Source organism: Ambystoma mexicanum, chromosome 9 (assembly GCF_040938575.1).
Source record: "Ambystoma mexicanum isolate Mex_15411 chromosome 9, UKY_AmexF1_1, whole genome shotgun sequence".
Lineage (NCBI taxonomy): Eukaryota > Metazoa > Chordata > Amphibia > Caudata > Ambystomatidae > Ambystoma > Ambystoma mexicanum.
This window is the reverse complement of record NC_090931.1, coordinates 276,644,720-276,658,915: the sequence shown is the minus strand read 5'-3', so window position 1 is coordinate 276,658,915 and position 14,196 is coordinate 276,644,720.

The following is a 14,196-nucleotide window of genomic DNA, read 5'->3' as shown; positions in this document are numbered from 1 at the left end:
ACTGGCCCTGCTATGGAGTAGCCCTTCCCTACCCGAGTGACAGTAACTTCTCTATAAACAAACAATTGCATTAGCCGTGGACCTTCGGATGCCTGATAATGACTTTAGGAACTCATTCTCTACATCAGAGAAGCAACAATCCCCTCAAAGGCCCTAAACTTCAGCGCCATAAATGAATTGTGAGTTGTAAACATCGTTATCTAACCTTATCGATGCCCCCAATCCTAAAGCGTAAAGACTCAATAGCGTCAGAAGATTGCTTGAACCCCTTTCTTACAAAGGTGGCGTGTGGGATCTTTGCTAAATTAGATGTAAAGCTACCTGGCAGTCAAATGACTTCACCTCCTTCAGACGATTGTCCTTTAATATAAAATTCAATGTTTTCCCCTCCCTGCTGTCCATCACCATCACCTTGGAATTAGTTGGATTCACTACTAGGCCCTGGCTGTCGCACTAGGAAGCAAAGCTGTTCAGCAACCACCTAAGGTCAATCCCGGTCTTAGCCAATAAGGCTGCATCACCGGCAGAAAGAAATTGTGCAATCGGTCTCCCTGCAATTTTTCGGAGCATCACCAGTTACTTTTAGCAAATATTCTTCCAGAACATTCAAGAATAAGAGACATGATAAGGGGGGCCAGTACACACCCCTAATGAACACTGCAGGATACTGGAAACGAGGCTGTTGCATTGCCTCGCCTACCAAATGTCACATGCACAATGCCTTCTATATATAAAGTGATTATGCAGTTTAGAAACCCAGGGGGAATACCCATATTACAAAGCACATCCCAGAGATTTGTTCTGGATACCAAGTCTAGTACAGTACTAAAGTCCAAAAATCAGAGGTATAATTTGGCACCTCGCAGGGAGAAATGGTGCAATTGATCACAGCCCATTAGCACAGCCAATGATGTGTATAAGGTCTAGTGAATGGATTAGATTGGCTCACGTTTCTGCGCACCAAATTTCTTGAAATTAAACTCTGTATAGATTTGCCTATGACGTCCCCATCCCCTGTGCTTAATGGCCTTGTACAGTATCTGGAAACTGATGTCCTCCTTACAGTTTAATCCCGAAGAGGACTGGCTGGTCACTATCGATATAGAGTCACTATACACAAAATTTCCCCAGTCAGAGATCCTCTCCATAGTACAGAGACTTTTAGAATCCGGGATTGATCTCCATGGAGTACTTTCTGGTTTCATTGGCAAACTAACTGAGATTGCCCTTACCAGGAACTTCTTCCTGTTTAATAACACTCATTACCAACAGGTCTCAGGTATGGCCATGGGAGCGACATTTGCTCCCAGTCTGGCCAACCTGTTTGTAGACCATTTTGAACACAGCCACATTTATCCATCTACTAATCTTTATTTAGCCCAATTGATGCTGTGGTGCCAATACATTGATGATATCTTTGTGATATTCAAAGGCTCTAAGGATGAATTAATGGCGTTCCATCAGTGGCTTAATAATCAAAATCTCCATTTGAAATTCACCCTAGACATGGACATAAAAGATACACACTTTCTAGATCTCACGATTACAGCAAAGAATGGAGGTCTGATCTCAAGAGTATACAAAAAGACGACCAATCGGAATTCACTCTTGTGCTACTCTAGTTAGCACCCACAAGCCCTAAAGGACAACCTGCCATTCGGGCAGTTTTTGAGATACCTGAGACTATGTACAACAACCACAGATTAGACGACACAGGCCAAAACACTCAGAAAACAACTGAGCCGACGAGGGTATCCCACTAGGATAATCAACAATACGTACAAGAGAGCTAGGAATATTCTGCGATCGGTTGCTCTTGAACAATAGAACAAACCATCCCATGAAAGTGATGTAATAACAGCAGAATTCAGTTACTCGCCATTGCTCAATAAGATCAAGAAAGAAATCCAGAAGCTTTGGCCCATTCTAATACAGGAAAAGGTTCATTATCAGTACCACGGTTTGCCCTAAAAAGGAAACAAAACATTAGGGACAAATTGGTCAAGTCCCTGCCCCACACAGATCAAACTGTTGAATTGACCAAGTCTACCTTATGGAATATGGGCCCTCCTATGGGTCATTCCCCATGTGGCCAGTGCACAGTATGTGCCCAAACCACAAGAAGTGTACAAATAGACATCGGATGGAAGATTCCATGGTTCCAAAAAACTTTACCAACTATAAGACCAGAGGCAAAGTCTATATGATTACTTGTCCGTATCAGTTAAAATACATAGGGATGACTACAAGGCAAGTAAGTAAACGTATGATTGAACACAGGTCATGAATTAGGAGAGGGAAACTGTCGCCACCTCTAGTGCTGTAGAAAAAGGAGAGAGACAAACACCCGTTGAGTCTTAGATTGCTACGAGATTGAAAAAAATTTTCGTCGTGATGTCATAAACGTCTTGTGACTGGCATGAAGATATTTCAGAGATATTGGGATTTCCTGTTGACCTTTATTAACCCAAAAAAACCAAAAAGAATCTATTTCATGCGGGTGATTGTCTACATAAAAGAATTGTTAAAATACCAAGTGATGAGAATCATCACTTCGATAGTGATTTTTTGGAAGCTATGCAATGCTCCTTATGCACTTGAGGTGCTAAAAAACCCATAAGTAACTGGGTTGTGATCTTTCGTATTAGGATCCCTCCTCTTTGTTCAGGAGTTATCTTGTGAAGTTGTGGAGAAGCCACAACTGTCAGGTCGACCGGTTTCGATGGTTAAAAGATGTTGTGAACCATCTTCTTCAGGACAAAAAGTAGTTTAGATGGTGGACTAATCAAATACCACCGTCGGGTGTAGGGCAGTTTGTGCACGCCACGGCAGGCTCTATCGTAAAAACCTGCAGAGGGGGACAAAAAGGGTAGGGGAAAAAACATTGCAGAGTGAAGTCATCAGATATCTCTTCTAGCAATGTAGTATCATACATAATGACATACCATGCTAGATCCAGTCTATATAGTTATTATTACTCAATCTAAATGCTCATTGCATAAAAGAGCATAGCCCCATCTTTGGGGGGCTGAAATGTACCGCTAGAACCCTAAATCCCAAGTTGGGAGAAGTGGATGGTGTTAAGGGAAAAACAACCACATCACCAATGAATGTGGCGTGAAAGTGAAAACCACAAGGAGAATACTGTCCTGGGGGCTGTGTGTAGGGTGCCAACTCAGTCTATTGCTAGACAAGCGCTACCGATGCTTGGGGGGTAACGGCAATGGCCTGATGGACAGACATGCCCTGCCTATGGTCAAACAATCCCCAGCATATGGCCGGAAAAACATAAAGGCAAACCGCCGTTGTGAGTTACTACGGCAGCTGGACGAACGTTTCAGGATGAAACAGAAAGTAAAGAGGGGGTCGCTCAAAACCATGCACATGGGACTGGTGTATAATATGTCCATGGAGTGCCTTTGTGTGGCCTAAAGTTAGCGGTCCTCTGAGGGAGGAAAGAAAACTGCTTACCGGGTATTCAGTATCAGAAACGGCTGTCTGCTGGCGCGGTGTTCGCCGTCTCTATAAATCGGAGGGAGTGCAAGCCGCTTCCGTGTATCTAACTGAGGGCGTGGTGTATAGACGCCAAAGTTAGAATCACATCTATCGCGCCGGGATCCGTGCGTGCGTCACCATTGGCCACATCCAATGTCTATGGGTGTGGTCATGGGTGTGCGCAAGTCACGTGATCCTGCGGAGGCGTGCCCGGTTGTAAAGATAAACAAGCCACGTAGTCGGGCTGTGTGGTGCCAATTAGTCTAAAAAAATGGCATTTGGAAAGGCAAAGTCATAGTGACTTATTGCGTGAGCTGGGGATAGATCACAATGGTGGATATCTGGTGGAGAAAGAAGGGTGGGCCCTGTCTGTGTGAGTGAGCATCACTGTATAGAACTGCTCAAATTTGGTGAGGGCAAATGAAGCTCGGGGGCTAATGAGAGTAAGAAAACGGGGGCTAATGAAAGTAAGAAAACGAGGGAGCAGGTGCCTGACTGGTCTATGCGCTCAATGAAAACAGGCCCTCTCACGTGGAGAAAACTCTTCACCCAGGTTTGCACAATTGTAGCAGGATTGCACAGGTCGTGTTGGAATGGGAAAGGAAAAACCTCGTCGTGGAAGCACCATAAGGGAAGGCAAGGGCCTTGTGGCCTTTAAGGCATGCATGAGCCCTGGGGGATAGATCGCAGTGGTTAGTGTCCTATTGGAAAAGAAATGCCCTATCAGGGTGAATGGACAACACTGTATTGAGCTGCCCAAAATGGAGAAGGAAATAAAAACTGCGGGGCACAGTGAAAAGTACATGGAAGTGAAGGGGGGGGCAGAGTCCTGACTAGTCTGCACGCTAAACGGGAGCAAGGCCCTCTCCAATGGAGATGACTCTCCACCCAAGACGTGCGTTCATAATAAAGTTGCACAGGATGTTTAAATTTAAAAAAAGGGCGGAGGGAGAGAAAACCCGGGGATGTTGGCAACAAAATCCTGTCGTGCCTTTTGAAACTGTATATTGAGCTATATATTGAATTAAAAGAGAATTTTGAAAATTGCTAAAGGGGGGCCACAAGGGTGTGAACAACAAGTTCAAGTCACACATGTTCTAGTGTATAGATGTGGAATACAAACTGAGGTGGATTTAGAGTTGAAGTACTGCAAGTTCTTGCCATTGCATGGCTTCATTTAAACCTCGACTGCATGTATTCAGGCGAAAAATCCACTTCTGTTCTTGTTTGAACAACATTGCATGATAGTTCCCTCCCCTCTTCGGTCGTTTAATCTTCTCAAGGATGGTCCATTGGAATGACTCTGATGTATGGCCCTCTGCCATGAAGTGAGGAACCATTGGTGCTGTCATTTTTTTGGTCCTAATACATGATTTATGTTCAATCATTCTTTTCTTCACTTCCCGAATTGTCATGCCAATGTACCTTAGCTTACATGGGCATGTGATCATGTATATCACCCCTTTAGTGTTGCAATTTGTAAAGTATCTCTGAACCCATGGGGTAGTCCAGCCAATGTCGATTGTAGTGCTACGAACAGTTTGGGTGCACATAGAGCATTGTCCACACGGGCTATGTCCCACTGGTTGTGCTTGGTTCCACAGGACATTTTGCATAGTCCGGGCTGTATTGATCTCCGGACGGATTGTATTTACAAGAACGTCTCTCAAATTACGTCTCCTTTTGAGCGCAAAACGTGGGAGTGCCATGTCTGAGGTACCTGTGTTCAATATTGGCCATATAGATTTTATCCCTCTCTTGAGTTTGTTGATAGCAGGCGAGTAACTGAATACTGCTGTAATGACATGACCTGCTTCTGATGGCTTGTGATGTTGCTCAAGAGTACATGAACGAGGGATATGTTTGGCCCTTTTATAGGTGTCTCGTATGATCTTCTTAGGATACCCACGTTGTGTTAGTTGATTCTTGAGAGTTTTGGCCTGGTGAGTATATTCGTCTGTTCTGCTACATAGACGCCTATATCTTAGGAATTGTCCAAAAGGAAGGTTGTTTTTCAGAGATTGCGGATGATAGCTGGAATATGCTAATAAAGCATTCTTGTCTGTTTCTTTTCGGTACACTTTGGAAATTAATCCTCCCTCTGAAGCTTCAATGGATATATCGAGAAAGTGAGTCTGTGCTCTATTCTTCTCCATTGTAAACCGTAGATGCAAATTCTGTCTGTTAATCCAGTCATGAAAAGCCATGACATCCTCCTCCGTCCCTCTGAAGATGATGAAAATGTCGTCTATGTAGCGACGCCAAATGAGAAGTTTTTCTTGAAAAGGGTTGGTGGCCGGGTAGATGTACCTGTTTTCAAAATAGTCAACATATAGGTTTGCCAGACTTGGTGCAAATGTCGCTCCCATTGCCGTGCCAGTTGTTTGTTGAAAAAATGAATCATTAAACAAAAAGAAGTTCTTTGTTAATGCTATCTCTGCCAATGCTAATATGAAGTTAGATGGTATACCATGCAGGTTAATTCCTGAATCTTAAAGGGCTTTTTTTCAATCTCGTAGCAATCTAAGACTCAACAGGTGTTTGTCTCTCTCCTTTTTCTACAGGATATACCTACTATCCAGCGTCCTTTGGTTAGGACTTTTGCAATCAAATGAAATAAAAAGGGTAATCAAACCCAATGTAGAATTGTTCCCCGGAGTAACCGTCTTTTGTGAACTACTATAACCCTACGGTTAGGGATGGTACGAATGCTTTACGGTCGGAAGAGACCGCAATTTGCCCTGATGTATTTTTGCCACCTCTAGTGCCCCATTATTTTGCAGAAGGCCATTCTGCAGATTACTTTAAATGGACCATCATAGAGAAAATAAAACCTCCCAAGCGAGGTGGCAATAATCATGACATCTTCCTAAGGAGGGAACAGATGTGGATTTTTCGTTTGAATACATGCAACCAGGATCTCAACGAAGCCATTCAGTGGCAGGGACTAGCCGTGATGCCCTGCTAATAGCTGACTTGTTACCAGTTATTTTTTGTTCATATGGCATGACTTCCACAAGCAGCTTGGCAGTGTGTCAGCACAACAGGCCAGGGCACTTTTCAGGCCATTTGGTGCACCATTAAACCCCTTTTTGCACCTGCTTTAGGAATTTAGTAGTTTGCACATATGGACCATGCAAAACAATGGAAGAACAGCATACGCTATTGAACATCTACATAGTCCATCCTGTGTCTTTACTGTACTAGGCACTTATGCATGCCAGTCATCCTTTGCCCATCGGGCATGAGAGGTAACATGGCCGCGCACTATCAGCACAATAGGTCAGAGCATTTCTGTAGGTACCTTGGTGCATTAACACACTTTTTTGCAGTGCTCTATGAGACTTACAGATTGCACATATGGACCATGGAATTCAACGGAAGAACAACAGTAACCATTGAACAGCCATATAGTCCATCATTTGTTGTTTTTTACACCAGTACGCCAAAACCTCAAAAGTTCCTACACTCGGACCATTCAGTCCAATGTGACACTAAAAAGCATTATGGCACCCATGCTTTTTAAATTTGAATCTAGTTAAAATTAAAATGGAACCAATTTAAATACAAATTTAATTCACACTCTGCATCATGCACGCCATTACACCACCCGATCGGGCTCCATTTGAATGTATTTGCCCATCTTACAATGGCCGCCATGCACTACCGAGGCCGTGGTCATGTGATACAGAGACCACGCCTCCCGTGACAAACGTGGATCTTATTCCGTGGCCACACGAGAGTCGTTAGTTTCCAGTTGACCGAGCGCACAGCGACTGATGCACGCAGATTCAAGCGGCTCAGCAAGGTACGCGCTCACGACTCGGTGAGCGATAGATTACAGTTATGTTTGTTTGTTTGTTTGTTTATTCATTTGTATTGCGCTTCAGACCCGTAGGTATCAGGGCACAGGGTTACAAGGAGATTCACAGCTTAGTTACAAAATAGAGCGGCATATATACATTACATTCTTTACATTGCATTACATAATTACACAGTAGATCAGCAGATATACAATTTGCAAATATATCCATAAAATAGGCGGAGAAGAGCAGTTATTGTTGCAGATTATACATTGTGGAGGTTTTACATGTAATGGACAATTTTAGTGATCAGTAGATTTGAGCCAATTAATGCAGTTAGATCTAAAACTCAGATAAGATTGTTTTTCGCGGATAGAGGGTGACATGGTGTTCCAAAACTGGGCTGCTTTAATCAGAAAACTGACACCTCCTCCCTATTACAAACATTTCCTGTGCACTTGACAGCTGGTGATTAATGACAAAGGCTGGCACGTTTAACAACCACGCTGTACTTCTCTCCATATAGACCACCATTCAACACCAGGTGGGCGGATATATATGGTTTTTATACAGCAACATTGCTGATACAACGAGAACTATTGATAGAAAGGCACTTTCTATATAGCTAGAATCATGTAGAGGCTGATGTGACATAACTCAGCACATATAGCCTTGAGTTCTTCCCCCCGGGCCCGTTGCCTAGAGAATGGGCACCGCTACGCAACGATGTGGCAATTACAAGTTTCCTTTGAGATAAGACAGAGAGCAACACATGATTATTAAAACAATGCGGCTGTTATCCTGCAATAATGCAGATAGTATTAAGCTTATGGGGCATTTACACCCTGCTTCTTTCTATCTTTTGTCTCCCTACAGGAGACGGAGGCGCCCTCCTATTATGTATAATACAGTGGCAGGCTGGAACGCGAATTACCACAAGATTAGCAACAGTCCTGAAGAAGATGGTTTAATTTTGTACGCCATCGAAAACCGGTCGACCAATGGGGTCATGAGCCGTCTCATGACCACTGTGACATCCTAGTTAATAGGGAGGGATGCGCCACACAAAAATTATGACTGCACTTTTCGTGCAGTGAGCTTTTTATGAAGTCCAAAATATATGAGCACTAGCTCTTAACATGTTCTTCAAGCAAAACCAATTGTGTTTGGTACCGTTGATACCTGTGGGTAAATAAATTAACTCATAAAAATCCCAGGGTTACAAATGTATATTGTTTCCACTAGTCAGTTAGCTATTATTGACAGGATCTAATATCCAGTCCTGTCTGATCAATAATAGCCGATTGGTTGCATCTCGGGTTATTTTAATCCTAACATAAGCTGTCATCATTCAATTGGTAGAGATCAGAGACAACTATTCCTGTTAGAGAGGCGGCGCACCATTCACCACCTAGGTACAGGCACTCCTGTCAGGGACAGGGTGTTCTTTGAGTAGGGACAGCTAGGACATTGTTTACATCTGTCCTTTTTAAACCTTGTGACAGTTTAGTCTATTCCTATTCATGTGTTCTCCTGAAGAACAAGAAGCTGTGCTCGGAGTTGCTGGCACCGCGCTCCCATTGGTCCATGCCCCATTCTAAAGGGCCAATGAGAAGCCGGCAGAGTTGGCCGGCCCTTCCTCCGAAGCCCTGATCCTGGCCCCGCACAATGTTCCACCCTCATCTTTATCCTGCGCATTGGCAGGGCTGCAGATGTTGGAGAGACACTGCGCCCATCCCTGTACATTGGATGCTGCCTGATGCAGCTTGAATAAAAAGGTAAGGCCCCGCTGGGCCTCATAGACACGAGCAGTTCGGCGCTCCAATTGACTCTTAATTATGTCCTTGCACTGAAGATCATGGCCCTCATTACGACCCTGGCGCAAAGCAAAAAACGATGGCGGTAAACGATTACCGCCATCGTCTTCCGCTAGGGCCGATTACGACCCGTGACCGTAAACTACGATGTCATTAGCGGCATCGTAGCTAACGCTGCCGCTGACTGCGCCAAGGGCGCGCGCACGCGAACATCCACACCGTACTTAGCGCCATGGCGGAAAGGTACGCGAATGCCGACCTAAGCCGACATGCCCCTAACGCCATCACCCAGCCCGTTAAGTACCTTACCGCCATGGTGCTAATTACGCCACCGCGAACCAACCGTAAAGGGCCATGTAAAGTGAATGCAGCTGCCACAGGTGCACAGAAACAGCACAGGTGAAGGCAATACAGACTCAGGAAGTACAAAAAGAGCACACCCCACCCTTTCCCACACCCAGTCACACTCCACAATGATACCAATAGGACTAGCAATGTTGGGGCTGGAGGACCTGATAGCAATGCGAGTGCTACAACAGCAACTACAACAACAACAACAACAACAACAACAACAACAACAACAACAGGCTGCACAGAGGAGACGCTGGAGGAGAAGGAGGGCAAGGCAGGCCCAGCAAGCCCCACCAGCACAGCCAGTGCCACCACGCAGGCAGCCCCCAATCCCACGCATCAGAGCCAGCCCATTCAACCTCACCGCTGAGCAGATCCACACCCTGTACCGACTGGACCGGGACACCATCACCACCATTGTGGACATGATACACAACAACATCGTCAGCATGATTGAAACACCCACTGCCACCCCCCCCCCCTACTGAAGGTAGTGTCCGTGCTCCACTTCCTGGCCACAGGCACCTACCAGCACACAGTGGGGCACTTGCATGGCATATCACAACCATTATTCTTGCGTACACTGATGCAAGTGCTCGATGCCCTCCTCAAGCACACAGATGACCACATCTCATTACCACGGTCTGCCCAGGAGATTGCCAACACCAAAGTGGGTTTCCATGCACTGGCCGGCATACCTGGTTGCATTGGTGCCATTGACTGCACCCATGTTGAATTGGTAGTCCCACATGCCATGGAGGTACCGTACCGCAACCGTAAACATTTCCACTCAATCAACGTGCAAATGGTCTGTGACTCCAACAGGATCATCACACATTGTTGTGCCAGATTCCCCGGATCAACCCATGATTCTATGGTCCTTCGGAACTCCACAATACCACGCTACATGGAGCGACATGCAGGCCCAAGATCCTACCTACTCGGTGAGTCTAATGTCATGAGCATGGAAATGCAAAGTGGGTGTTGAATGACGTACCAATGCATATTTCATCTGGCAGATACAGGGGGGTGATGCATACGTCACATGGGTGCAACTAGCAGTAGCCAGATCATTCCCTGTGGCAGCACTGACGTCAACAGAGTAGTGTACACATCATGCATGCCTGACCTAATCATCCCAACATGTGAATGAAAGCGCATCCCAAAAACGACACAACCATCTGCAAGTGCATTGTGCAAATTGTGACCGCATTGACCCTAAAGAAAACCACAAACATGCACGTCACCATGCACCAACTACTGAAAGGCCTGTCCCCCACAACTGCGCACAAAGGAGGCACATGACAGACAGGAACATCAATGCACCACTACAAGACCCACAAACTGTCCCCATTGACACCAGTAATGCTCACTGGGGTCATAATGAGCCAGACATCAATGTTGCTATCATGTGAGCTTCAAGCTCACAGGACACGTGCAAGGTCACATGAATGACGGCCTGAACGGACACAGTGGATGGCCACTCACAAGGCAATCGTCCCCCCTGCATTGTGTTTTTGCATGCAAAACAGTACATGAGAGCCATGAACACATACTGGTTGCACAGTGTAAATCCATAACCACAACTCCAATTGGTGCACAGTAACAGTCAGAATCAAGGCATGGTTGTGCGTCATGTTCACATATCAATCTCGTTCCTGACACATTCTTTTCTCACATTTTACAGGTGATGCGGGCTATCCCCTGAAGAGGTGGCTCCTCACACCAGTGCGGAACACATCGAACCAGCATGAGGAGGACTACAACCATGCCCATGCACGTACCCGTGTGGTCATAGAGCATGCTTTTGGCCTACTGAAGGCACGTTTCCGCTGCCTCAGCAGGTCTGGCGGGGCACTCCTGTACCGCCATGAGAAGGTTGCAAAGATCGTCATGGCATGTGTCATGCTACACAATATGTGCATCAGACGAAACGTGCCTCTGCCCCCTGACGCAGAACCACAACCACCTGATGATGGGGATGATGATGATGGGGATGGGGCAGCACCTCAGGGAGGCAGCGATGCACAGGAGGGGCATATAATGCGTCAGAATGTCATTGACCGATACTTCTAGCACACACAGCGAGTGTGTAACATATGGATGGCACTTGGGGCACTGTGTGTGTCTGGTATGTCAACACTGTGGACTGTAAAACAATAAAGCACACATACGCAATGAGCAATGTCGACACATTTCGTTTGTGAGAAAAGAAAAAGTGTATTGTTCTTCTGAATAGGTATAACAGAACCCCTCCCCCACCCCCCTGAACACTCCAACACACCCAATTCCCCCCTCCCCCTCCCCCCTGAACACTCCAACACACCCAATTCCCCCCTGAACACTCCAACACACCCAATTCCCCCCTCCCCCTCCCCCCTGAACACCCTGCAAACATGTGACAGTGCCCGTGGTGAAGTGTGTATAGTTTAGCACACTATTGACTGCCCCCTCTCCCGGAACCTGGGGCCCCCCTGCCTGTGCTCCTCAGGGTCCTGGATGACCTGCGGACGGGAGAGGCTTGTGCTGAACTTGCAGCTGAGGATGTACCGGGCTGCTCAGTACGGCATGTGTCCACAATTGTCTGGATGAGCTGGCTCATCATCTGCCGTACTGCAGCAAGTTCGGTGCATATGTCCCTGCTGGCAGTTTGGATGGCAGCCCTGATGCCATCAGCACTCCTCTCCATGGCTGCACTGGCACTTCCACATTCTGCAACATGCTGCGTGAGGAGTGTGCCCAGTGCATCCTGCCTGTTGGCAATCTGCTCCAGCGACAGCTGGAATTCTGGCCCAATGGAGGGTGCCAATGGGGGACCAATGGGACTACTCCCATCTTCCACAACTCCCACTGGGCTTGGAGTTGCTGGCCATGAATTAGCTGGCGATGGGCCCTGGGTGTCATCTCCATGATGGCTGATTGGGGATAGGTGTGGTGAGTGCAGTTGCGTGTTGTGGTCAAGTCCAGTGTCATCCTCCACATCACTGTCGGAGCAGGCAGCGATGGCTGCAGTCTCCCCAACAGTACTGCTCCCTGCTGACACATTGCCCTCAGTGGGCAACAGTGGGTGTTGTTGGGCTGCAGGCGCTGTCACGACCCCTTCCTCGGGGGACTTTGCTGCCCTGGCCTCTTCAGCCTGGCGTGGTTTCTGCCTGGGTCCAGCAGAGGTGGATGCATGGTTCCCTTCTCCCACTTTCCTGGCCTTCTTGGCTGGGGTGCTGATGCTGTCGTCCCTGCCAGTGTCCGATTGCGAGCCTGTGGTGGAGCAGAGGAGGGTGACTGTTATTGATGGTTCAGCGGACATTGAGCAGGCATTGTGAAGAGTGTAATGGATAGATGGTGGAGTTAGTAGCCCGTGACATACAGGTTGCCTCCCTTTAGGTTCGGTTTTGCATGCAGGTGTGTGTCTGCCTACTGTACAGTGTACATGCTGCATGTGCGCTGGGTGTGGCTCATCTGCTGATGTGTTGCGTCTGCCACATTGTGATTGTCACGTGCAAGTGTATCAGGGTGTCTTGCAAGGCTGGATATGAGGCACCTACCTGTGTCTCCAGATGTCGGGGCCCCTCTCTCCATCTCGCCGACACCTTCGATGCACTCAATGCCAATCAGAGAGGCACATGTCTCCTCCCATGGCTGCATCTTCAGTGGGGAGTGTGCTCCCCCGCCAGTTCCCAGGGCCAGGTTACGGTTGGCAGACATAATGCCCCGGACCCTGATCCGCAGGTCGTCCCATCTCTTGCGGCACTGTTTGGAGGTGCGTGGGGTGGTTCCAACAGCACTGACACGTTGTGCCACAAGTTCCCACACCTCCTTTTTGCGGCCTATGGCTGTCCGGGTCATCTCAGTGGAGAAGACAACATCGGCCTTCTCCTGGAGCGTGTCTGCAAGCATTTGCAGTTCCTCACGACTGAAGCGCTCCTGCCGCTGCCTGTCACATGCCTTCTTGACAACTTTCGGCATGGTTGGCTGAGGAAATGGGTGGGTTATGGGAATGTCAGGGTTTGAGGGTTGGTTGTGGTGTGGTTGGGTAGGATGGCAATGGATTGAGTTTTTTAAGATGGCCGCTGTGCTGTTTCCCGTTCTGCCGCGATTACGCTATTTCCGGTTCCGCCTAATTGCGGTCACCGCTAATTACGGTGACCGCTGACTACGGTCGGCGCAATGATGGGTGGCGGTAGGTCACCCTGCGCTGTTAACGAGGTCGGTAAGGGCTGTTTACGGCATGGCGTAGTTTACGTTACCGCCATGGCGTAATGCTCGTGCGCGATGGGTCGTAATATGGCGCTCTTATCGCCATCGGACCATGGCGTTAACGCTCATTACGCCATGGCGGTAATTTCGATCACTTACCGCCTGGGTCGTAATGAGGGCCCATGTCTGCAAAGAATTGTGTGATGGACTACGTTCGTCTTTGCACTTGTGTGTGCTTTTTCTGACTGCAACCGTATTATCAGCATGATATGAACTGCGAGCCACCATTCCAAGAAGGTGGCCCGCACACTTTGTTGTGCTGTGCTCGGAGTTGCTAGCACCATGCTCCCATTGGTTCATGCCCCATTCTAAAGGGCCAATGAGAAGCCGGCAGGCTTGGCCGGCCCTTCCTCTGAAGGCCCGATCCTGGCCCCGCACAACGTTCCACCCTCCTCTTTATCCTGCGCATTGGCAGGGCTGCAGATGTTGGAGAGACACTGTGCCCATCCCTCTACATCAGATGCTGCTTGATGCAG